This window comes from Lissotriton vulgaris, chromosome 10 (assembly GCF_964263255.1).
Source record: "Lissotriton vulgaris chromosome 10, aLisVul1.2, whole genome shotgun sequence".
NCBI lineage: Eukaryota > Metazoa > Chordata > Amphibia > Caudata > Salamandridae > Lissotriton > Lissotriton vulgaris.
Genome location: NC_141698.1, coordinates 569,729,342 through 569,756,046, shown reverse-complemented (window position 1 = coordinate 569,756,046; position 26,705 = coordinate 569,729,342).

The window sequence follows — 26,705 nt, the reverse complement described above, 5'->3', positions numbered from 1 at the left end:
GACTCATAGTAATTCAATTACAAATGGGGAATTGGTAAAATACTATTACCAGTGCAGCTTCAGGAAAAGCTTCAGGCCCAGATGGGGTTCCTGTTGATCTTTTTAAGTATAGCCTTGTTCTCTGGGCCCCATTGTTAACAAATGTCTTTAGAGCTCTGGTCTTTAATGGACCGGTTGACACTTGGAAGGAATCAGTGACAATCTCATTTATAAGATGGGTGATAAAAACGACCTAACAAACCATTGCTCCAACTCTCTCACCAGATCTACTGCAAAGATTTTTGGTAGAGTGATTTTGGGAAAGCTGGTAGCCTGGGCAAATGAGTGTCCCTTCCTTACGGTGGTCCAATATGAGTTGCGATGAGGTCTGGGCATCTCTTAACAAGGACTTAATCTGTCCCTTCTATTAAATAAGTATGTCAAGGCAGGAGAGGTGCCATGCACATGGCATTCATGGACCTCTTGTCGATCTTTGATTTAGTTGACTGAGATAATCTGAAGGAGATTATCGGTTGAGTGGTGGTTGATCCCCCGCTTATAATGGTTTTGAGAAGGTTACATCAAGACACTACCATGAGTGTTCGCTTTACACAGGAGTGGGATTTGATGTTTCCGATTCCAGTTACTTGGGGAGTCAGACAAGGTTGTATTTTGGCCCCCTTTTGGATTTCTATCTTATATTAATGCCCTTGATGCATTTTTAAGGTCTCTAACCACAGATACTCCCAAAGTGGGAGAATGCTCCATACCCATACTCCTTCATGTGGATGACGCTGTACTTTTAGCGGGCACCTCTAATGGATTGCAAATTTTACTGAATGGGTCTTGAAGCTCAAGGTTAATCATAAAAAATCTTATATTTTGCATAGTGGCCCCAAAAACACCCGTTCTAGGGAGTTTTTTGTGGGAGGAATGCCAATAATGAATATATTTACTTTTAGCTATCTGAGGATTTCATTTTCAGCTAACCTGCCCTGGTATAGACTGGTAAATCAGAGGTCTGAGCTTACTGAAGCAGATTGTGAAGCAATTGATAGATTCACAAAAAACTAGGACACAAATCCCCAAAAGAAATAGTGATGTTATATCAAAATAAGTGTATGTCTGTGGCCACGTTCGGAGCTGGAGTATGGGGGTATCCCCCTGTGTCATCATTACAGACAGCTGAGAATAAATGTATGTCCAAACTTTTAGAACTACCTAGATCCACTATAAGCCTGATCACACATAATTAAATGGGACTAGGTTTCCTGGAAGATTTGGTGAGGCTGGGTCCTATCATGCTATGCGTCAAAATATTGTTGTCTCCTGATTTGACATTCACAGGTGATATTGTAGAAGACTGTATAAAACAAAGCAATACTCAGGCCATCCCATGGTTAAATTATGTCAAATTATGCCTGCAAGAATTGGGGCTGGCACATCATAGGCAAACATAGGAAACATTACCAGTCTTACCAAGGCCAAGATTAAGTCAGTCAGTCAGTCAGTCAGTCAATATTATATTTCATTCCCTGAGACTGGGAAAAAGATACTGATCAGGAAGTTAAATTGTCGTTGTGAGGTCTCATGATTTGTTTTGATCTGATGTATAATTGTATTTTACTGTTCTCTTACTATATATTGTTGAGGCAGAGAAACACTTTTGTATTATGAATTTATACTGGCAATGTGGGACTTTATGATTTTAACTGATATTTAATAGCATGTCTTACGTTTTATACTCCAGTGTATATAATTTGTCTTTTCTTTGACCTTTTATGGTCATATATTTGACCGAATAACCTTTTATTGATTGTTTTATTGATCTGTGAGTTATTGTGTTTGTAGGGGTATAGAGTATGAAGGAAAATATGTATAGTTAAATAATGATTAGTTATCTATTTCTAAATTAATAATGAATTATGTAAATTGTCTAATTATTATAAGTTTTAAGATATATCTTAGAAGTGGTTTGTTGAATATTTAGGGTTACAGGGTGGAAAGGTAATTAAAAAAGAATGCATTTATAATGTATAATTCATTTATTATTAACTATTTAATTGATAATTATGTAAATTGTAAAATATACATTTTGAAAAGGTATATTTCAGGTGTGGGCTGTTTAGTTTGTAGAGGAATAGGGTGGGAAGTTATTTAAATTATAATGAATAGAAAATAATGTATTAATTCATTAAAAATTGTTTTATTACTTAATTTGTTAATTGTGTTATACCTTTTTAGTTTCAATTAATTTTACTCTTTGGCAGTTATGTTCGTGGAAATATAGGGCCCAAATATGATGGTGGTGATTCCGCCACCGACAGCCTCACAGTGGTATTCCCGCAGCCATCCATAGAAGCGGGACGACGGCCGGATTATAATCCAGTGGTCGGAGGCATCAATCGTATGGACAGTAATCCCTACCATAGGGGTGGTGCAAGCTCAGGCACCGCCATAGGGATTACGATGTCCATTTTGCTCGGCCTGCACATGGCGGTCTAACCGCCATATACAGGCAGATGTAAAAGGGACTTTGGGGACTTTGAGAACCACCTACTCGACGTCTCTCAAACAGGGTTCCGCCCCAGACATGGCACTGAGACGGCGCTGTTAGCCGTCACAGAAGAAGCTAGGAAGATCTTGGATCGAGGAGGGACAGTGGCAGTGGTCCTCCTCGATCTAAGTGCAGCATTTGATACGGTATGCCACAAAACTCTTCTAGCTCGACTCTCTGATCTCGGCATATCAGGAATCGCCTTAGACTGGCTGAGCTCGTTTCTCAGCAACAGAACCTTCCAGGTCTTTGATGGCGACTCCTACTCCAAAAACCAACCCCTGGACTGCGGTGTGCCTCAGGGCTCCTCTCTGAGCCCCACGCTGTTTAACGTGTACATGAGACCATTGGCAGGTGTCGTCCAAAAATACGGTATTAAAATCATATCGTACGCGGACGACACCCAGCTGGTGGTCTCCCTGACACAGAAAGGCAGCGTGTCCCCCCAACCCAATTTGGCAGCATGTATGGAGGAAGTTAAAAGATGGATGACAATGTCATCCTTAAAACTCAACGGTGATAAGACTGAGATTATGATCCTCGGTCCCTCCCCCCCCACCACCTATCACCAGCTATGGCCCTCTAGCCTGGGACCTATGCCAACTCCCAAGGAAAACATTAAAAGCCTAGGAGTTTGGCTAGATAGCAAACTCACATTAAACACTCAAGCAACCAAAACAGCTGCAACCTGCTTCGGAATTATTCGAATGTTGAAAAAAATTCTTCCACTACTACCATTCGAAGCTAGGCGAGTGGTCATTCAGGGCCTCGTACAATCTAGGCTGGACTTCAATAATGCTCTATACCTAGGAGCACCAGAGTATGTGTTAGAAAAACTGCAAAGAACACAGAACTGTGCCGCCCGCACTCTCTTACAGATTCCTCGCAGAGAGTCAGTCAAGGCAGGAATCAGAGCTCTCCACTGGCTCCCAGTCAGAGAGAGAATAAAATTCAAGGCGCTCTGTATATCATATCAAGCATTCCACAGAGCAAGCCCAGAAATTAACCACTCACTTCTCTCCCCCTACTGCCCTGGAAAAATCCTGCGCTCCACGAATGCACTTTTTGCCGTAGTCCCCAGAATCAAAAAAGCTAGAGCAGGAGGCAGGTCCTTCTCTCTGAACGCTGCCAGACTCTGGAACTCGCTCCCCGTTCCACTCAGAGCCAAGCCTACCCTTCTAAACTTCCGCAAAGAACTCAAAACACTCCTATTTAGAAGCTAATTCCCCTGCTACCTCCTACCCTCAGAATCTATTCTTTTCCTTCTTTAGCGCTTGGACGCCTTCGGGCAGCAGACGCGCTCTACAAAACCCCTTCACTTCACTTCACTTCACTTCTTGCAGGGCCCCCGTTCCTGTTGGCCTCTGTTATGGGTTTGGGTAGCACAAGTGGTGCCCCCCCCAAATATCCATGGATCCTGTGCCAGGGACCTCATAGATGTTTAAAACATGCTGTTTTTGATTGTGGCTTGTGCTGCATCCCTTTTCTGCGCTTCTGCACAAGCCACAATAGAAAACTGCATGTTTCTGACCACCTCCAGAGTGGTTGGATTGCAAATTGCCAGGTATCCATCCTGCAATAATTGCTGTTGGATGATCGTACAAGTTCCATCGTTATAAGGCCCATAGTGTATTATTTTAATTACATTAATAATAATTGTTTCAGTTAATAATATTTATTACATTTTTTATTAAATATGTGATATGTAAAAATGTTGACATTTTTATATTTCGATTTTTATATTTTGGGGTATTTATTTGAGTTGTTAAAGTATTTTATTTGTTCAAAGTGAACTATTTTCTCTCTAATGTTGCACAGGTTGCAGTGACAATAGTTGATTTTACCCCTTAGGTGTCCAATGTTTCCCTACTGTTGCACAGACTGGAGTGACAATACTAAATGTTGTCTCTTTTCAGTCTAATGCTTTCCCTAATTTTGCAATGACTGGAGTGGGAATAGTAAATTGTACACCTCCTGAGTCCAACACTTTCTCTACTGTTGCACAGAGTGGAATGGGAATAGTACATTTTTCCCCTACTGAGTACAACTCTTTCCCTACTGTTGCACAAATAGGAATAGGTTATTCATCATTCCTACGGTTGAATAGTTCTGTTAGTTGCTTATTTGTTACATTTTCTATTTATTTTGTATGTTAAAAAATGTAATATATATATTCACACACACACATGCGCACATATATATATATACATGTTATATTAGCAGATTTTCCTAAAACAAATTCTAATACAGATTAAAAATGATATTTGTTAAAATAGTTTCACATGATATATGTGTATATAAATGTACATATTTATGTCTGTGTTTAAATTAGTATGTTTGTATATATATTTAAACAAATTATTAGTTAAACATATTTCATTTTCATTCAAATAATGTTATAAGATAAAATATTTAAGATTTACAACTTTTAGCTATATTGATAAAAATTTATATTTTTGTATTCTTTTGATAGTAGTGTAAACAATACATTTGTTTCAATATTTTTGCACTTAACTGTATGCATATAGGAAAACAATATATTTGTGCTGAATATTTCTAACACATTATTTCTGTTGCACAATATTTATTGTGTCGATATTATGTCAGTTAACCACATAATTCAGATGTCTGCAACCAGATCACAGTATTTGGTCAAGAGCAGAACTCAGGTTCTCTGGCGTACTGGAAAGGCAGTGACAAGGGTCTCATCAATGCCTTTTTTACCACATCACCACATTATAAAAAAGAATACATCAGATTTAATAAATCATGAGACCCATTATTAATCATCTCTAAAAACTACATCATCTGGAATAGACTGATGTTGCCACAGGGTTTCACGGTGAGTAAATTGTGTGGACATAACCCATAGGCTGATGGTGCCAAAAAGGGAGATACCTATGTCCCATTAGCAGTTTTGAACAGCCTGTGAGACATAATATCACTTAGGCCTCTAGTATTCCATTTTTGCTGATTTTTTACCGTCCAATGTAGGCAGAAAGCCATATATGTATTTTTCTAACAGGCATCTAAGTGTTATTGTACATCTTTCATTTAATTACTGTGGATATATATTCTAGTTGCAGATTTAATGTTTCAAAAAATGGATTTTTTTAAGGATTAATACCGATAAAACAAACAAAAATAAATATTTATCGAAATGTGTGTAAATACAATAAAATCATAAGCCCAAGTATACTGATAAACACACGAAACTGATGCATTAACTATTAACGCATTCTATTTGTTTGGGGTATATGCATGGAGCCATGCTACATTATATCGGATCTGGTGCATCTTTATAGTTACTTGTAGCGTCCACCCCGATTTATACAGTAGTCCATTCACAACAAAAATATCAAGTTCTAATGAGGTTTGCCACATGCTTTCTCTTCCAATTTTGGCATAATTTGTTTCTCTGAGAATATTAACTTACTTTGACTAGGAGCCATATGTAGGAAGCCTATGTGCGCTCGTAAATGCTGAAATTCGCAGATTTTCAGCATTTGCGATCGCAATTAGGGCAGTGTGCTATGTAGTACACAAAACCCCAATGCAAAATAAGGAATCGCAAAATTTGCGATTCCTTATTTTGCAATTGAATTTAAGGAATCGCAAATTGCGATTCCTTAAATGCAATGTAGGAAGCACCCAAGTTGAGTGAATTTTAGCTTAAGGAATCGCAAAATACCACCAACTTCAGGTTGGTAGTAATTTGCGATTTCTATGAAAAATGCACTTTTTGGCATTTTTCAAAGTGCCATGTGGGTCACATACATGCCATTAGGGCTTGTATGTGGGCCACATGTGCACACATGTTATTTCAGGGGTGCAAAAGGGTGTCCTATTGACACCCTTGCAACCCTGAAATTGTATTCTCAATTTGCGATTCTCTAATTGAGTATCGCAAATTGAGAATGTCTTTCATTCATTCCTCTGGGCCTTCCAGCCCAGAGGAATGAATGAGAAAGTATTCCTTATTTGCGAATCTCAATTTGTGATTCGCAAATAAGGAATAATTGGATTTGCAAACAAATGTGCTAATCCTACCTACATTTCGTTTTGCGGTTCTCTAATTGGGATTCCGAAAAAATCGCAATCTGAGAATTGCAAAACACAAATTATCTACATATGGCCCTAGGTATTTTCTTAATTGCAACTCTGTCCTCTACTGCATACTAAAAGGTACCACTTTGATTGCAGACCGGCTGCTTTCCAAAGATAGCGAAGCCCGAGTATCTGTAGTACCACACTGACAATGAAGTATGCTCCTGTTGTTAATCTACAAAGTCACACATCTGATTAATCCGATTGTTCAGAACATTTTATTGCTGTTTAATGACCTCAGGCACTCCCTAGAGTCATAAAGTATTTATTTGGGATCGGTCTGTCGGTAAAACAATGAAAGGTGTTTGTTTTAGTGTTAAGTATAAATGTTTTGTTAAATCCATTATCCCAGTAAACTACAGACCATTATTTCTATTATGAAATTACATTACACTTGCTCCCTTATTTTGAAATCATGGTGATAACATTTAGAAATAAACTCAACGCTTGTGTTTGTATTCAGAGTTTTTATTTATTAGAACCAGATGTCCGTCAACATTTCAGAAACATGTAAAAAGAAGAGTTTAAATAAAACAAAACCGTATGATATATATACAGTTGTCAATTAGGACATGATTTTTAACAAAGAGATGCTAGGGCACCGAATAGCAAATAACATCATCACGATAGCAGCAAAGATAAGCAAAAGAGATCAAAGCACATAAACAAACCCTAACCAAGAGAAACAAAAATGGGGCACCATATTTTTGTAGAACCAAGGGTCCTTGCTAAATATAGAGGAGATAAGGCACAAACACTATTGGAAAGCGAGAAGCCCCATTTTGCTCCTAGTACAATCCCTCTAACCCAAAGATGGTCCTTACCAAAATAGTATATATACCCAACTCTACAAAATACTTCACACCCTAGGGGTGAAAAGGCTACTTCCTTGCCCAGTCATATGAAGACATAATTAGCAACACAGACAGTCTAGTAAGGAACATGATCACACTCAGCTTAAATACAAAAGCTGTTGTGAACAAGTCCTCAGCATTTTGTTTTGTTGTCCTAAACATAGCCTAAAGATGTGACCTTTTACCATATGTCATAATTTTCTGGATTTTATTTTTTATATTGCGACCCTTGATTTGATGATCTTATCTTTCCATTCACCAAATAAAGTGTTACTTTATACATTCTCTCCACGTGTGTTTCTAGTATTGTAGTTTCTAGTATTCAAAATGACAATGCTGTAAAAGAATGATATGAATTCATATTTTTATACATTATTCACAATGTGCAGTTTAGTTTCACATACGATTCCACATGCACAGACTGATTTAATCTAAATACTTTTTAAACATGCTTTCTATGATGTGTAGAAGGGTGTTTTCTGAGTATATGTTAACAAGGCCACATTTCTATACAAAACTCAATTTTCACTAAGATAGAAATCCTATCTGTCACTCACACTGTTTCCCCTCTTGTACCCATCCTCTCCCCACAAGGTGCACAGCACACAGTCAAGCTGAAAATATTAAGATATTTCCGTTGTCATTGTTGTTCTGCTCATGGTGATTCTGCTCATGGTGAACTTTTTCTAAGTCAGATGTAACATATTATTATGTCTTCCATTTCTTCAATGAGACCTACTCATTCAACTAGCGTGACATTGTAAATGCAACCTGTTTTTTTCGAACATCTCCAGATGACATTAGCACAGAGGGTGCTTATTCATCTAGTAGTTTAGTCCTTAGGTGTTAAAGTGATGTGACATTTTTTTGTGCTCTGATTTTCTGAAGAAATTATACCTTTACTCACACCACGATGATTCTGAAACTTTTCTTATTTTCTTTGCAAGAATTGTGCCTAAAGCCCTCGATTTTCGGGGTGAGTAAGACGACTTTCAAGTGATACTAGGGATGCTGTCTTATACTCAACTGATTTTGCTGCCTATTGAGACTTAGAACATTTTCAGATTTTATATACTCTGTGTATATTCACATTTAAAAGCCGTCATGACATTTTTTCTGTATGGCTTGTTTTTGAATTTTGTATTACAATCTTGTAACTTTCTATTGATCTAGAACTTGAGTGGGCACAAGTATTTTCTGATTTGGAATTATTTATTGAAATTGTATGGTACTGATTTTTATACTTTGGGAGGAGCCTTAACATGGGGACATGAAACTCATGAAACTGAGGTTCAACACTGTCTCTAATCAAGTGAACAGTGAGCAGTTTTAAAGGCACATTTTGGGGTAACTTGATTTTTGGGGTATAGTGCTTTGTTCCTTCAACACCAAGTAATTTTGTGAAAGACTTGTGGCTATTTCCAATTTTTGATTTATCCTCCCTTTGCATATTCACAATTAATATTAACAGCATGTTTATGTTCAGTCCTATCATAGATTTTGTGTATACCAGTGTTAACATTTATTACACCCTTTCTTTGTTTTGGAATTTATTGACGCATATCTTCCACCATGTATGTGAGATAGACTCAAATAGAAGGTAGTCTTTTCGATGATTACCTTCAACATTTGATGTGAACACGTAAGTTGGCTGCCATAGAGAATAAACCAACTGCTTAATATTCTTGTACATATAACTATAAGGTTTATTGAGGCACTGTGAATACAGTGTCTCCTTAGTGGCAGGAATCAACTATTACTGCTGTAATTCAAATTACATTTACAGTGCTCAACAGTGACAGGGAGTGTTTGTAGATGATATGAGATCATCACATCACACTCCAAGCATCACATCATAGTCTAGTTATCACAATTTCCTACGTCAGCTACAAGATTTATTACATTTGTTGTAGGGGTGTGCAAAGTTGGCATCATTTGTTTTCGTGTAATGACATACAATTTCTGCAGGATTCTGTGAAATTACAAGTAAATACACAAAATGGAAATCTATCATTTCATGCTATATCTTTGCATGAAATGCGTCCTAACATCAATTTATTGTGCAACGATGCATTTAACAAAAGCACCATGAACAACAGCTTCTTGTAAAAATAGCTGCTTGTGCTCTGTTGTTCCTGTGCATTTGCTGTAAATGTTACCCTCAAATGGCACATTTCACTGTGAACAACACATAATTACATGAAACAGCATCATGGTATAATTTTGGGAACTTTGTGTAATAAGTGTCCCAAGAAAATCCCCAAATTCTGCAAATTATGCTGGGGTAATTAAAATTTCACCAAGGCCCAGTACATTTGTGCTGGTGGTTTACAGTGCTTAGCACCGGTACTTATTTATCAGGGCTGGATCTAGACCTGAGTGCCTGCCACTACCAACTCACATCAGCGACTGACTGACTGCATGTGTCACTGTGAAACAGTAATATAGTGGGCTGTTGTTCACTCACAGTCTGTCTCTCCGGTGAACAGTTCTTCGCCGATAACAAATCCATACCTATAGTCAGTTTTGCCAGTGGGTGGGACACTGATCTGGGTGAATTTGGTCCCTTGGGGATGTGCTGGCAGAGTGCGTTCAGCTGTAACCAAACATGACCTTTTTAAAATTCCACGCCGCACCCCCACCTTCCTTATCGTCATGAGCACACTACACACAGGAGTCACGATACACCATCACTTCAGCGTGGCTGGACTACTATTTGAAGCAGCGTGTTGTCGTGCAAGATGCAGTGTGCAGCAGAGCAGTAGGCATCTTAATGAAGGCAGTGACTGCTCTGTACCTGCAGTTAAGGTATGTAACTGAGTAAGTAGTAACCAATGCCGGTAGCCTGGAAGGGAGGGAGCTGGGCCAGATTTGAAATGGGCTGGTTTTGTTACTGGGCCCTATTTTTTTTTTCTTCACCAGATGTGGCCCACAGTAACAAACTCAGAAGGCCAATGTTACACTTCCGCTGCCTAATAGTGTTCAAAATCTCGATGTTTAAATCCCCCTCGTCCCTTGCATGACCAACAATTTCAGTTTGTCAAGTGAGATTAGAGGTCTTCCCACTCCCCGGATCAGATACAACAGCAAGTCATCTATGTCATATGTTCATTCTGGCAAAACAATCCTGAATGGATGAACATCACGTCACCATTTTTCTTTGTCCCAGCACTCTATGCAGTCTTTCAGCGACTACAGTGTTGCTCCCATATTCTCGGTTAGTACTCCTTGCTCTATGTTATGATACATGTGTACTTACACCCAAATACATAAAAGTGCGTGTTTCATGGTTAATGCCATCATCAACACCTGGGTGGATTGGGAAAACGCATGGTTTCTCGTTTCTTCCAATAGACAAAGAGGCATGGCTGTTCCACTGAGAGAGTCAAACATTGAGACTAAGCCTGCTCTTCGCCCAAAATAAAGCAGGTGATCAGTGTGACCCTCTGAGTGTTGTACCCCTCTACCTGACCCTTTGTTTCTCAGCATTTTGACAGGGGGTTCCAGACAAGATTGTGAATAGTATGGGCAATAGCTGGCATACCTAGGGCCATGGGACACTGTAGTTGATAATATTATTTTACCTGTCGTAACTCTTTTTGGCGGTACAGCATTAAATAAGGAAATCCTGTGGCGTATCCCATCACCGAATCCCAAGTGCTGGAATATTGCAAGCAAAGTCAAAGGGTCAAATGCTTTCTGTTGGTCTACTGACATGGCCTTTCATGCAGTTGCATTTGCATAGTTCCTTCAAGAACTCCGAAGCGGTGTCTGAGGCTTAGCGAGGGATTTTAACCGTTTTTATTATGGTGTAACAAAGTGTAATGAAGCAGGCAACAGTGGATATAGACATCTTGCAATTTTTTTGCTCCTTGTATTGTTTTTTGTATTTATCAAGGACAAGAGCGTCTACTAGGCACCTTCCAAAAGATTAACCTGTGTTTTAAATATAGTTATAATAAGAGTTTCCTAGGTTGACTTTGGAAAGCCTTCCAATTACAGCATGGTTAGTACCTGCAGGTAGGGCCGTTGGAATTATGCAACTGTGCGGCTGCAGCTTTTTTTCACATATGTATAGGTATGTCGCATTTGCCACATAATGCATAATCTGCTGCATAATCTGCCTATTTCAACAAAACAAAAATCGTATCTCAATTGGTTCAAAATTTACTTAAAACGCAAGCAACACTCTTTGCTGAGCGGTTGGAGGCCCTTTGCAAAGGTTAACTGGCCACCTTTCTGTTTCTTATTGCTACATTTTTGTGTTTAACTGGTACTAATAAGGTGCATTCAATGCCCATGAAGTGTTAACAACGGTAAAACTGACAAAATAATGAAGTATTATAAAATGTCCCTCATTATGCTGCAGAATTTGCCTTTTCTTCCGGCATTATTTACTCAACACTGCAGCATAATTTTGCCCTTCCCCGACACATAATTCCAGTGGCCCAGAGGAATCGGGTGGAGCGAGTGGAGGAAGTGCCTGGACTTCACATTTTACAAACTAAGCACTTCCCAGGTCAACTGTATTTTTAAATGCTTTTAATGAATGGTTCTGATTGTAAACGGCAATGGTGTAGTAGTACATCACATAAGTACCTTACTGTGTTGCAGCAGGGTCTAGAGAAGTACACTGAGGGATCATGAGATTCCTGTGGTGTAATCACACTAGTGTTTATTTCCATTGATCACCTCCATCATTTATTGGGGGTCCTCCACCAGCACACGTGTTATCTTTTTTGGCCAGTTGCTGTAGCCATTTCCTCAAAATCTTAGGGGGTCCCCTGTAAGGAGCTAAGTGGAGCAACCAAAACCCTCATCCTGTACAATTTACCACCCCCAACATCTAGGAAGTTACAGAGCCTGAACTGTTACCCAAGTTATCCACAGGCTTTAGCAGTAGACAGTGGAACTATTCATGGAAAGATAAATTTAGGTGATGCAGAACAAGGCATGCAAGTCAGCAAACTCAAAGTGGGCCCCTGTACAGAGCTTAGCTAGAATTCTGCCTTCGTCAAGAGACTGAAGCGTGAGCTGAACCACCAAAAGATTTGTCATGTAAACCACCCAAAAATGTTAAACTATTATATTCACCCCTAAAAATAAAAATATACACAGTATTTAATATTTGTAATAGTTTCAGTTTACTTTGTCACCTTACCATAGTATTGAGGATATAGATGTGAAATCAGAAACCCCCTCACTTCCCCACTCTAACAAATATGTCATGGGCGAATCAAGAGACAAGAGAGTCATGTGCACTTTACATCCAATAGAGTTTGCTCCCAATTAAGAAACAAGTTATAGCTTGTAAACCATATGCGGTGATTCAAAATCGGACATTATGACCTTAATTACGTCATGGTGCTCCTACTTTGGACAATAAAATAAAAGATGTTGCCCATGAATCAAAATATATCTTTGTGTGATTATACTGTTTAGTCAAGTGAGGAAACCGGAATTTGAACCAAGGTCTGCTAATGGATGCTTATTTCTCTTTTCTCCATGTTTAAATCCACAAACCAAAGTGTAGGGGTTAATTGTCTTCCTCGAGTAAAGTAGTACACTTTGTTTCATGCTGCTAAATTGCAAAATACTAGTATTGTTTGTTAAATCAAATTGAGACTATAACAGAGGTCTTTCCAGAAAAATGTGCATTGTTTAATAAGGGGAAAATCACAAACACAAAAGAGAAAGAATATTGGATATGTAATTCACCTATTTGCTTCACTAAATGCATCTGCTTAGATCTCCAAAGTTAATGTCGGTACACTTGCTCCAACACCAGACGTTCAGGCTCAGCGTCTTGTTGCAGAAATATTTACTATGTCACCATAACGTGTTTTGGCGTCTACAAAGCCTTAGCCACATTGAGGTATCCGCCATTTTAGAAAATCCTTTTAACGTCATTTTGGGGCCCATCGGGAGAGGGGGGGAGACTGCACCGACCACAGACACAAGATATAGTGTGACAAAGGCCGCTTTATTGGAAGCAGGTGCACCTTATAAACACAAAAACCCTTGGCCTGTGCCGTACAAAACTAAACCTCACTAAATCCGAACTACCTAACAGCCCCCCACCCCCACCCCTAAAATAGTTCCCCCAAAGAGCAACATAACCACAACTGACCAACTGCACAACGCCTCAGTACCTAACTAAAATGACTTGTCATTCGTAATCTCCCCCCCTTTCAAAAACACCCCAGGCCTCCTACCATGTACCCCCATAGACTAGGAAGAAAAACGCCACTCGAAAGCAGCACTAACGGCTTTCGACCCCCCCCATAGGACGCCTGCACCCTCGGATACCTGCGCACCCATATAGCCTGATCCAGAGCCTCCTTCAGTTGAACAATATACAGCTCCATCCCATACCAAGACATATGCATGCCATCTTCCCTGAAAAAATACACTGCCCCATACCTTAACTCTGGGTGCTCCGTTCTAACCACGCCCTCCTCTTCACAAAAAACTTTCATTTCCCATTAATGTTCTTCCTTGTCTTATCTATGGCCCCCGGCCACTCCGCCCCCCTCCAAAACCTCCTGGGAACAAAATCGGACCAAATCACATGACACCCCGCCCATTTGCTCTTTATTTCCATCAAGTCCCTCTTCATTTGCTTGACCAAAGCCAAACCTTTGCACTGTACCAGGTCATTCTCTCCTATGACCACCACACCCGGACAAACTCCCCCTCGCACCACCTTATTCAATGCCAGCACCAACTCATGCCAGCGCATGCCCCCTTTTCCTAACCAGTGACAATGAAACAACCGTTCGTCCAGCTCCAAATTAAGGCTCCTGTTCTTGTCCCACTCCCCCCTCTCCGCTCTCTTACCAAAAGAATGTCCTACAATGTAAATGTCCAACGCCGCCGAAGCTGGCCCCGCCACAGCACCTGAAAAGACACACATGTAAGAGGGCGGGAAACGCTGTCATTTCAATACTCCACCCCTACCCCCGCATCCTGACATAAGTTCTGTAACAATCCAACTTCCAACTCCTCAACCTCTTGATGTCCTCCTTTCCCCATCATCGCCGTCGCCGCCCCAATTCGAAACGAATGCGTCCCGAAAGCCTTTGGGTCCTCACCCATATACCGTAGGGCATGCCGCAGGACCCAAAACACCTGAGCTGCAGCCACTCTGCCGTCACCCCCCGTCCAAAAACCTCTCCAAACGTCTCCCCCACACTGCTGACAGACTGCCGCGGACCTCCCTGGCCCCAATACCACCCACGTACCCTCCCCCCGCTGATCTGTCTTCGAACGCCGCAGGCGCACAGCCACCTCCTGCTCCCGCACTTCCACCTCCTCCCACAACATCCCTAGTCCCCCTTTCAAACAAACCAACTCCGAAACTCTAAAAGCTCCAAAAAACATCCACGACATAAGTGTGGAAAACAAGGCCGTTTCCCCCAATCCTGGCAAACCGACGGTAATGTCTGCAATAAGGACACCAACAGATCCTCCGTAATGGGCCTCCGCTGACTCACCCGCGCCCCCTTTTCCCTCGCCCAACCTTCCCGGAGACGCGCCCCAACTTCCCCCGCCGACGGCGAATAACCCCAACACAACTTCCCCATGAACGCCACCGCCGGCGCCGACAACTTCCCAGCAATCGTCACTCTAGACAATCCCTTGTCCATCAAACTCAACATGAACTGTACCACTTGCTCCTCCTGCCGCCACCGGTCCCCTTGCCTTACCGCTCCAAATCACTGAAATTCCTCCCATGCCTGCTCATAAGCCTTCCAGGTGGACGCCGCCACCGACGCCCTCACCGGTTAAATGACAAGGCGTCTTCCACCGACCAAAGCTCCGCTGGCACCGGCATCCTGTGTTCGTCCGCCTCCGTGGCTAGCCCATGGAACCTCTGCCACTGTGAACGAAACAAAGCCTCCACAATGTCATTGTCCTACCCCGGCACAATGTTGGGCTTGAAATAAGATGTCATGCTCCAAGCAACGCAGCACGAAAACTTGCATCAATTTCAACACCTGTGGGTCCCTGCCTGTTGACCACCTGCACCACTGTCATATTGTCCACCCAAAACAACACCTGCTTATGGGCCAACTCCTGCGCCCAAACCATAACAGCCACCACTAATGGGAACAATTCGAGAAATGTGATACTGCGCCCTCCCTGCCTAGTAGAGTCCGAAACCGCTGACCCCTGCCGCATCCGACGACAGCGCAACTTCCCATTCCCAATCCTCCGGTGGAGCCATGGGCACCCCATTGAAGCGCCCCAAAAATGCCTGCCACATGCGCAAGTCCTCCTTCGTCCCCGCCAACAACCGCTGATGATGATGTGGCAGCGCCAAACCAGACAACGCCAGTCCTAGCCGACGGCAAAACATACCCCCCACTTGGGCTACGCGGCACGCAAAATTCAAGTGCCCCAACAAAACCTGTACCTCCCGCACGGTCACCTTCTGCTTGTCCAACATGGTTCCGACCAATGCCAACATTGCTGTTCGCTTGTCCTCCGGTAGGCGTGCTTCCATGGCCGCTGAGTCGAGCTCTATACCCTTCTCTGGCACCAGGGGAACCCCCAAGTAACCCATGAGGACCGTAAAACTGTCCAGCTGCTGGCAGTCCATCAAACCCGGCCATCCCACCAGGAAGAAGTCGTCCAGATAATGCGTCAATATCTCTGAGCCTGTGCGCCAGGAAAAAGCCCACTGCAAGAAAGAACTGAACCTCTCAAGCAACGCACGTGATATCGAGCACCCCATGGGGAGTGCTTTGTCTACAAAATGCCCCAGTCGAACTGAATCCCCAACAACTGCGGATCTGCAGGATGTACCGGAAGCATCCGGAACGCCGACTTGATGTCGCATTTTGCCATGAGGGCGTCCTGATCAACCGCCACCAAAATCTTCCGCGCCACGTCCACGGACGAGTAAAACACGGACGTAAGCTCCACTGAGATATAATCATTCACCGATGCCCCCTCCGGCCAGGACAAATGCTGAATCAAGCGAAACTGCCCTGGCTCCTTCTTGGGCACCACCCCAATTGGGGAAATGATCAAGACCGGCAGCGGGGGCTCCGAGAATGGGCCCACCATCCGGCCTTCCCTCACCTCTTTGAACTACTTCTCCCGCACTACCCCTTTGTGCGCATTGACGGACTTCAAGTTGACTGCCCACTGAGCGATCCGCAGTTCCTCGTAACCCAACTGAAAACCCTCCCTGAAACCAGGTCGCAATACGGCTGCATCCTCCACCCGTGGATCGGCCGCCAACAAAGGCTCGATCCAGTCCAACCTAACCGGTGTATGAGCCTTTACCCATGGATCCTGCCCCTCCTTCTCCCCCCCTGTCCGGAGCCCCGCCGCTGCGTGCTGCTGCCTCTGGGCACCCCCTCCGACTCCCCAACAGCGCACTACTGGATGTCTCTTTCCGCACTTGGAGCCTTCATGTCTGAAACGGCACACCTGCCTGCTACACGCACCCTAAAGTCCCAGCAGGCTCCGACGGTCTTCTGAGCGTTGGTCTCACCCTATCCCACCCCTTCACGGGTGGGACGGGCCGAAAAGGGGGTTGGCGCAAGTGGAAAACCGCTTGCTGTATATATGACGTGGCCAAACTTCGCCCCACCCATCGTCTGCTGGTACAGATCCAAATCCAGCTCGCTTCACTTCGCCTCTGGGTCCGACGCCATCCGTGCCCCAGAATTCCTCATCATAATGAGACCAAGCATATCCTTCGTATGTAACCTGCGCCCGTCTGACAATGTCCATGTATTTGAATAGAGCCACGGACCTGTCTGGATATTTCTCGCAATATACGCTAGTGTATATTAGGAACGCTGCTGACTAGTTATCAATTGTCAGTGGCACCTTAGGATGCCTGGCCAACTCTTGCTCCTCCTCTTTTAACCCATCCTTCGCCATCCGCTCCTTGTGAAGGAGCTTCAGGATCTCCACATACTGCCCCTTCCAGATCTTTTCCTTGGTTGCCAACAACATATGGGCCACTAGCGGCTTCGTCGCCCCCATGTACGGGAGCTTATGCACCGGCACGTTACAACTCTCCTTTGCCCCGGGGACCCCACCGGCCTTCTCAACCACCTTTGCACCCCCCACCGCGGCACCTCCGACACCATCCACTCCGGATCTCCCCGATCCCCTGTCGACCGCCGTCCCTGCCCTGTCCAGGCCCACCCACGTGTCCGTCACGTACCGTCCCTTTACCAGCCGCACCATGTTCTTCCCCCAGGCATCCGTACGCACCGACACCTGCGCGCCACAAGGCTTGCCCAAACCACTTCCCGCTCTGCCACCATCATTACCTTCCATCTAGGCCGGCATCTGCACTGGATCCCGCCGTCTAACCAGTTGAGCCGGGGGGGCCGTCACTCTCGGCGCTTCCTGCCGGGGCGCACATGCAAAACACTTCAAACAACATTACTAGTCCTCCCCTCCCCCTCCCATAGCTCCCCCTCCTCCTCAGACCCCTCCTCCTGGCCATCATTCTCTAGCCCCTTCTCCCAACTCATGTCCCGGCTGCCCCCTAGGGACTCCAGCCGGCTCAGCCCCGCCTTCTCCCTACAAGTCTTCATCAAGTCATTCAAATCCACACTCTCTCTCTGCCCGTTCCCCACATGTGACACTGCAGCCTGATCCAAGTCATCCAATCTCCAACCCCGTCCCCCTGCAGCCATATCGACCCTTCGGGGTGAGGTTGGGGGGCTGTCGGGGACCTACCGCCCTGCCGCTCAACATGCTTGCACGACCGGTCCCTCGGTGGAGCACGACCACCCGTACAAAGCTGAGCCGGCCCATCCCCTCAGTGGAGCGGGCCGCATGTTGCTCTCCCGAGTGCCTAGAGCGCCTAGCCAGCTGTTCCTGCCAAGAGAAAAAAGGTGGAGTCCAGCATGCCAGGGGAAACCCCCCCCCCCGAAAACCACCACCCGCCCCCCCACCTCCTCTGCACGCCCCGCCCCCAGCCCGCAGAATGCCCCTCTCCGCAAGGGCCTCTCCCCCCACCCACTCCCCAGCTCCCCATGCCACCCTCCACCCCCCAGTCCCACTCCCCCTCTATGCCCCAATCCGATCCCCCTCCACTGCACGCCCGCACCCTCTCGACTCCGTATTCCTGCCCCACCTCTCCCCGACAAACCGCCACAGCCCACTCCGTACCAGGCACCCACCCTTCCCCAGCATCCCCCATCCAGACCCCCCACACCCTCTCCGCATCCCCACTTCCAAGCGCCCCCCCCCTCGGTGACGGTAATCTGCCCGGTCCCACCACACTCCCCTCCCCCCATGAGCCCCCGAGTCTATTTCGCTGTCCCCTCCCCCCTTGCCCTCCTCCCCTCCAATGTCCGATTCTTCTATCGGGAGGGGCAACACTGCACCCCCCTCTCCTCCCCCACCCTCCGCCCCCACCCCTCCCTGCTCCTGGACCCCTGCCGTCAACCCCTGTGGGTCCCCACCATGCCCTGGCACGTTGTCCCCACCCCCACTAACTCCTTCTCCTACCCCCCCACCCCTCCACAAACCCCAGCGCAGGCCTTTTACCCGCACCCCGCCTCCCCCCTTCCCCTTCTTCCCTCCCGGCACCACTTTTGCCCAGCCCCGCCACCCACGTCAGCTGCCTTCTTGCCTCGCCTTCCCCCTCCCTGGGCCAATTTCCGCCGCGACCGCAGCTGCTCGCACGCCAACACCGCCTCGCCTCACCTGTATGTCGGGCCGCACTAGGTCCATGCGGCCCACCAACCCCAATAAGCGGATGGCCTCCCGGATGCGCGGGTCATCCATGCCCGACATGCCTGCCATGCCGCCGCTCTCCATAACGCCTCCGCAGCAACCAGAAAAATGCCAAACAAGCTCGGTAAGGCACACAACACCTCAACGCTCTTCGAGCCGCCACGTGTAGCAGTGACGCAAAATGGCCGCTTATATCTCCCCCCCAGCCCAAGCCGGCCCAATTAGAGCCCAAAAAGAGCCCAAGCCTGACGCCAGCCCAACAGGGCAACCAGCCCACGTACATTGCTGGCTCTCAATCCCAACCCCTCCCGGGGCCCCAAAAACCCCCGGGGGCCGCAGACCTCCCGGTGGTCGGCCGCTCCCCCACAAAGCCCCAATGAGCATGCCATGCCTGTGTGCAGTGGAAGTAGAAAACTTCTGGCATTGAAGGAACTAGCTAAACAGTTTGGAGCAGTGTCGGGTTATAAGCTCAACGTTTCAAAAACACAGGTGGTTCAGACTCCCGATATGCCTATATCCGATGCTCCAGTTGTACCTGAAGCTACGTATTTGGGGTGAGGATAAGTTCCATAGTCGATAGGATTCCGGAACTAAATATCCTCCCAACGATAGAAGCAGTCAACACTAAATTGGAGAGACTTGACAATCTACATTTATCCTTATATGGACGCTGTAGCGTCCTTAAAATTATATTCCTCCTGAAATTTTTATATTTGTTTAGAACCATTCCTTTGTTATTTTCCCAAAATAGCTTGATTAAGGCAGAGAGGGTGTGCAGTAGGTTTTTGTGGGGATATAGGCGATCGCGACAAGCAGCTAAGTGGATGTATCTTCCCCGAGATCGGGGGGCTGGGCGGTTCCCAGCCTTGTTATGTATTACTGGGCAGCAATGTTGCAAGCTATGACCGCGGACATAATACATATGCTGTATGCTTGTCCAGTAATAGTAGGGTTTTTTGACGACATCGAGCATTTTATCAACTCCGCACTCAAGATAAGTTGTTTATTGACTCCAGCACTAGTAATATTCGGGGTTGACATGGGTAATAGCTCAGCTGGTACTCATTCCTTTTATAAATCAGCTCTTCTATTCATTGCTATGTCCCAGGCACGTCTGTGTATTACATCTCAGTGGTTATCTGCGGAAGCCCCAACGTTCGCACAATGGCGAGCAAGATTGTTAGCCCTTCATAGGTTAGAAATTTCTGTATTTTCTTGTAAAGGGGGGAGGAGCCGGCAATTAGCAACTAGGATCTGGGCTCAGGTGACTGAATGGGTTGGCTAAAGATTCACTGTGCTACGGGGTATTGACTGATTTATGTTCTTTCTTTTATGATTATTGCTCATTATCCCCTTGTTGATATAGATTTCTATTTTGTAAACCGCTACATAAGTGCCTATCATTAGATTATTTACATGGATGTGCAATGTTATTTTGTAGCAATGTTTTTTGGGTTTAAAAACCAACTCTGCAATGTGTATTGTAATGTGTTTCTCGTTTATTAGAAATAAAATAAAAAAATAAAGGAAGTAGAAAACTTAGCATATACAAGTGACGTGTTAATTACAAACATATGCGGTAAATGCCAACACAAATCATTAGTGAAGTTAAATTTAAATCACAACTGAATTAAAACATAATTACTGATTCACCACACGCTGCATTGTTAATAATAAATCCCCAAATACATTCCTTGCTAAACACAATCACGGCATATATAGCTTATCTGAGCTTGTGGAACCACCATCACTGTGCCTGTTGGTATGATTGATATATATGCTAGAGAGTCATTGTCTATGCTGAAGTATTGAAATGCGAAAATATATCCCTAAAGTGCCTTTTCCTACATTTTGCAATATTTTCTTACCCTAGTAGCAACTTTCTTTTATCATATTCAGCTATAAACTCAGAATGTTGATTCAAATCCTTTAAAAATGGCTACCTAATAAAAGACAATCAATTGGCGAAGAGAATACAAATAATTTATATATATCTGAAAAAAAGAAGTAAAAATGAACACTAAGGAATATTAAAGCCCCGCTTCATAAATGTGTGTGCAGCTCCTCGTCAGTGGTCAGGAACCCAGGATAGCATAGATATCCATGTACGAAGTAATGTATAAACAGGGCTATTGGAATTATACAATTCTACAGACATAACATTTAAAGCATAATTATGATTTGCTTAATTTGCCACATAATCCATCATAAAATGTAAATTGATACTTGTATAGCGCACTACTCACCCGCAAGGCGCTTGTACGAATACCGCTGTGGAGCCCATCCTGGCTTTCCCTGTGAGGTGTCCACTCCTGGGCACCACCAAGGTGGAGGCCAGGCATCCTTAGTGTTGTGGGGGCCGTTTTGGAGATTAAGCAAGCTATTGCCCAGAGTTGCAGAGTGGGACTTCATGATTGGAAAATACACCGAGGTGAGAATTATCAGGTCCGTGGAATTTTGAGCCCAAGACCCACCGAGGCGGGAAATTGAACCCTGGTCCCAGGCTAGACCTCTGCATCAGGGTCTGAAGCTCTAATCATCCTGCTCCACGCAGTAACGGTCGCTCCCTTCACCTCCCTCTCCTGGTGGTACAGTATTTACTACTGCTATTCAACTTGCTGTACTGTTTATATCTCGCTTACATCTCATTAGAATAGCAGTGAGCAGCGCTCGTGACTTCTGCCTGCATTTCATTTTGATCAGCTGTGTGCAGCGCTCGTGACTTCTGCTGGTATTTCATTTAAATTAGCTGTGTGCAGCGCTCGTGACTTCTGCTGGTATTTCATTTAAATTAGCTGTGTGCAGCGCTCGTGACTTCTGCTGGTATTTCATTTTGATCAGCTGTGTGCAGCGCTCGTGACTTCTGCTGGTATTTCATTTAAATTAGCTGTGTGCAGCGCTCGTGACTTCTGCTGGTATTTAATTTAAATTAGCTGTGTGCAGCGCTCGTGACTTCTGCTGGTATTTCATTTTAATTAGCTGTGTGCAGTGCTCGTGACTTCTACTGGTATTTCATTTAAATTAGCTGTGTGCAGCGCTCGTGACTTCTGCTGGTATTTCATTTTAATTAGCTGTGTGCAGCGCTCGTGACTTCTGCTGGTATTTCATTTTGATCAGCTGTGTGCAGCGCTCGTGACTTCTGCTGGTATTTCATTTTAATGAGCTGTGTGCAGCGCTCGTGTTATTGAACAACTGACATTGATTGCAATTAGCTCTGTGTATAGCGCTACTTACCCCACATAAACCTCTGCTGGCGTTTTCATTGTGGTGCACCTCAAGGTGTGTAGCGCTTTGGATATTTCACTTTCGTGCATCTGTTTACCTTGCAGCCATTTTGTATTGACCCCTTGGCCCGTCCCAGACCCTCCCTGCACCTAGATCCCGCCTCCAAGCTGACCCTCCCATGCTCCGCCCCCTCCACTCTCCATTTGAAGCAGATGACCCAACGCGCAGCGTCCACGCGCTTCGGCCGCGCCGAAGGTGCGCCATAGGTAAGCCCGTCTACGCCCATCCGCGCCTGGACCGCGCCCAGCGCCAGAGCCCCTGGTCCTCGTAAAGTCCACCCCTCCCGCATTACTTACGATGCCACCACCCTCCTAGCCCTCAACCCCGGCCGCTCCCTCAACTGCGTCCAAGCTGCTCCTGGACACACCCATGGACCCTTTTCCTGCTACTCCTGCAAGTTCGACGGCACCAAGAACAACTCCTCATCTACAAACTCACAACAGATATCCGATCCCAACCACCTACAATGCATCCTGCTCAACACCCGCTCGATCCACAGGCACGCCATCGACCTCTGGAATCTACTCGACACCATATCTCCGGACGTCGCCTTCCTAACAGAAACATGGATGAATGCCTCTTCAGCCCCAGACATCACCATTGCCATCCCGGAAGGCTATAAGATCATTCGCAAGGACCGTACCGGCCACACAGGAGGAGGCATCGCTATCGTCCATAAGAAATCCATCCGCATCTCAACCAGCTCAGACGTCAATCTCGCCTACTCTGAACACCTTCACTTCCAGATCCACATCGACCCCAAGACCACACTCAGAGGCACCCTCCTTTACAGGCCACCAGGACCCCGCGCACAATTTAGTCAATCAATCAATCAATCAATCAGTGACACTTATAAAGCGCGCTACATACCCGGAGGGGCTCAAGGCGCTGGGGGGGGGGGGGGGGGGGGGGAGCCGCTACTGCTCGAACAGCCAGGTCTTCAGCTTCTTCCTGAAGGAGAGGTGGTCTTGGGTCAGGCGCAGGTCGGTCGGGAGGGAGTTCCAGGTCTTGGCGGCCAGGTAGGAGAAGGACCTTCCTCCTGTAGTCGCTCTTCGGATGCGGGGGACGGCGGCGAGGGCGTGGTTGGCTGATCGGAGGTGGCGTTTGGGAGCGTAGAAGTTGACTCGGCTGTTGAGGTAGCTCGGGCCTTGGTCGTGTAGGGCTTTGTGTGCGTGGGTGAGGAGGCGGAAGGTGATTCTTTTGTTGACGGGGAGCCAGTGAAGGTCTCTCAGATGTCCGGAGATGTGGCTGGTTCGTGGGATGTCAAGGATGAGTATGGCTGAGGCGTTCTGGATCCGCTGGAGTCTCTTCTGGAGCTTGGCGGTGGTACCGGCGTAGAGGGCATTGCCGTAGTCCAGTCGGCTGGTGACGAGGGCCTGGGTGACGGTCTTCCTGGTCTCGGTGGGGATCCACCAGAAGATCTTCCGTAGCATGCGTAGGATGTTGAAGCATGCCGAGGAGACGTTGTTGACTTGCCTGGTCATGGAGAGGGAGGAGTCCAGGATGAAGCCCAGGTTGCGTGCATGGTCTGTCGGTTTGGGTGCGGTGCCCAGGGCGGGAGGCCACCAGGAGTCGTCCCAGGCGGAGGGTGAGGAGCCCAGGATGAGGACCTCCGTCTTGTCCGAGTTCAGTTTCAGGCAGCTGGTCGTCATCCACTCGGCTACCTCTTTCATCCCTTCGTGCAGGTTGGCTCTGGCGGCGGCGGGGTCGTTGGTCAGGGAGAGGATCAGCTGGGTGTCGTCGGCGTAGGAGATTATGCTGAGGTTGTGTTTGCGTACGATGGCCGCGAGGGGGCTCATGTAGACGTTGAAGAGGGTGGGGCTCAGAGATGATCCTTGGGGGACGCCGCAGATGACTTCGGTGGCCTCTGACTTGTACGGTGGTAGGCAGACTCTCTGTGTTCTTCCGTCGAGGAAGGAGATGATCCATTCCAGCGCCTTGTCCTGGATTCCGACGTTGCTGAGGCGCCGTACTAGGGTGCGGTGGCAGACCGTGTCGAATGCCGCGGAGAGGTCTAGGAGGATGAGGGCAGCTGTTTCTCCGTTGTCCATCAGGGCTCGGATGTCATCGGTGGCGGCGATGAGGGCGGTCTCGGTGCTGTGGTTGGCTCGGAAGCCGGACTGTGAGGGGTCGAGGGATCCGTTCGTCTTGAGGAAAGCGGCCATCTGCTTGTTGACGGTCTTCTCGATGACTTTGGCTGAAAACGGGAGGAATGAGATGGGGCGGTAATTCTTGAGGTCGGTGGGGTCCGCTGTTGGTTTCTTGAGTAGAGCGCTGAGTTCGGCGTGTTTCCAGCTCTCAGGGAAGATGGTGGTGTCGAAGGATGTGTTGATGATGTCTCGCAGGTGGGGTGCGATGACAGCGTCGGCCTTGTTGAAGACGTGTGAGGGCAGGGGTCGGTCGGTGATCCGGAGTGGATGGAGTTCATCGTGCGGATGGTGTCTTCGGTGCTGATCGGGGTCCAGGCGTGAAGGGTGGTGGTGGGGGGTGGTTGTTCGGTCATGGTGTGCGTTGGTTGGTTGTTGAAGCTGTTGTGTATGTCCGCGATCTTGTTGTGGAAGTATGAAGCGAGGGAGTTGCAGAGGTCTTGCGATGGGGTGATGTCGTTGTTTCCTGCGCTGGGGTTGGAAAGCTCTTTCACGATGTTGAAGAGTTCCTTGCAGTTGTGTGCGTTGTTGTCCAACCGGTCCTTGAATGCTGTTTTCTTGGCGGCGCGGATCAGCTGGTGGTGTTTCCGGGTGGCAAGTTTGAAGGAGGTCCTGTTGTCCGGTGTCGGTTCCCTTCTCCAGACTTTCTCGAGGGCTCGGCAGTTCTTCTTGGAGCTCTTGAGTTCGTCGGTGAACCATGGGGCTTTCTTGCTGCCGGGTCTGCTGGGCGGGGTCCTCAGAGGGGCGAGTTCGTCCGCGCAGTTGCTGATCCACTTCGTGAGGTTGTCGGCGGCCTGGCTGGGGTTCGCTGAGCTGGCAGGAGGGTGCTGGCTCAGGGAGGTGGCGAGCTGGTCTGCTGTGATCTTGTTCCAGCTTCTGCGGGCGGCCTGTTGCTGGTGATGGTGGGTCGTTGTTTTCTTGAAGGTGAAGTGGACGCAGCTGTGGTCCGTCCATTGAAGCTCTGTGGTGTGGCTGAAGTCGATGTCCTTGCTGGATGAGAAGACAGCGTCGAGTGTGTGTCCGGCGAGGTGGGTGGGGGTGGACACCAGTTGCTTGAGTCCCAGGTTGGCGAGGTTGTCGAGCAGGGTGCTGGTGTTGCGGTCGTTGTTGTTCTCCAGATGGAAGTTGACGTCTCCCAGGAGGATGTAGTCAGCGGAGGGGAGGGCATGTGGGCTGACGAAGTCGGCGATGTCCTCGCTGAATTGTGTGCGTGGACCAGGGGGTCGGTAGATCAGGGTGCCTCTGAGGGTGGTGTTCGGGTTGGTGTGGATCTGGAAATGCAGGTGTTCGGCAGTGGTCAGGGAGTTGTCGGTGCTGTTCGTGAGACAGATGGTGCTCCTGTGGATGATGGCGATGCCTCCTCCCATCTGGTTGGCGTTTCGGTCCCTCCGGACGATCTTGTAGCCCTCTGGGATGGCGATGGCGATGTCGGGAGCTGAAGAGGCGTTCATCCAGGTCTCCGTGAGGAAGGCAACGTCAGGGGCTGTGGTGTCTAGAAGGTTCCAGAGTTCGATGGCGTGTCTGTGGACGGAGCGGGTGTTGAGCAGGATGCACTTGAGGTGGGTGCTGCTGGTGTTCGGCTTGGTGGGTGCTGGTGCGAGGCAGGTCCGGATGCAGGTGAACTTGCAGGCGTGGCAGCTGAAGGGTCCGTGGGTACGTCGTGGAGTGGCTTGATGGCATTCTGGGAGTCGGCCGGTGTTGAGAGCGGTGAGGGTGGCGGCGGAGTACGTCAGGCGGGTCGGTCGGGGTCTTCGTGGGCCAGGGGTCCTGGCACTGGGCGCGGTCCAGGCACGGACGGGCGTAGACGGGCTTACCTTTGGCGCGCCTTCGGCGCACAATCGGCGCGCCCGCTGCGCGTCACCGCTGCGTGTTCGCACGGTCGCCATTTAAGGCGAAGTGCGCGGGTGGGCGGAGCAGCTGGGAGGCGGGAGCGGGGAGGGTACAGAATAGAAAAAGGGGCGGGGAAAAGCGGCGGTGGCGGGAAGGGAGGGCGGAGGGCGGCGGACAACAAGGAAGGAAACCACAACACGGGGGAAATAAAAATTAAACTGAACG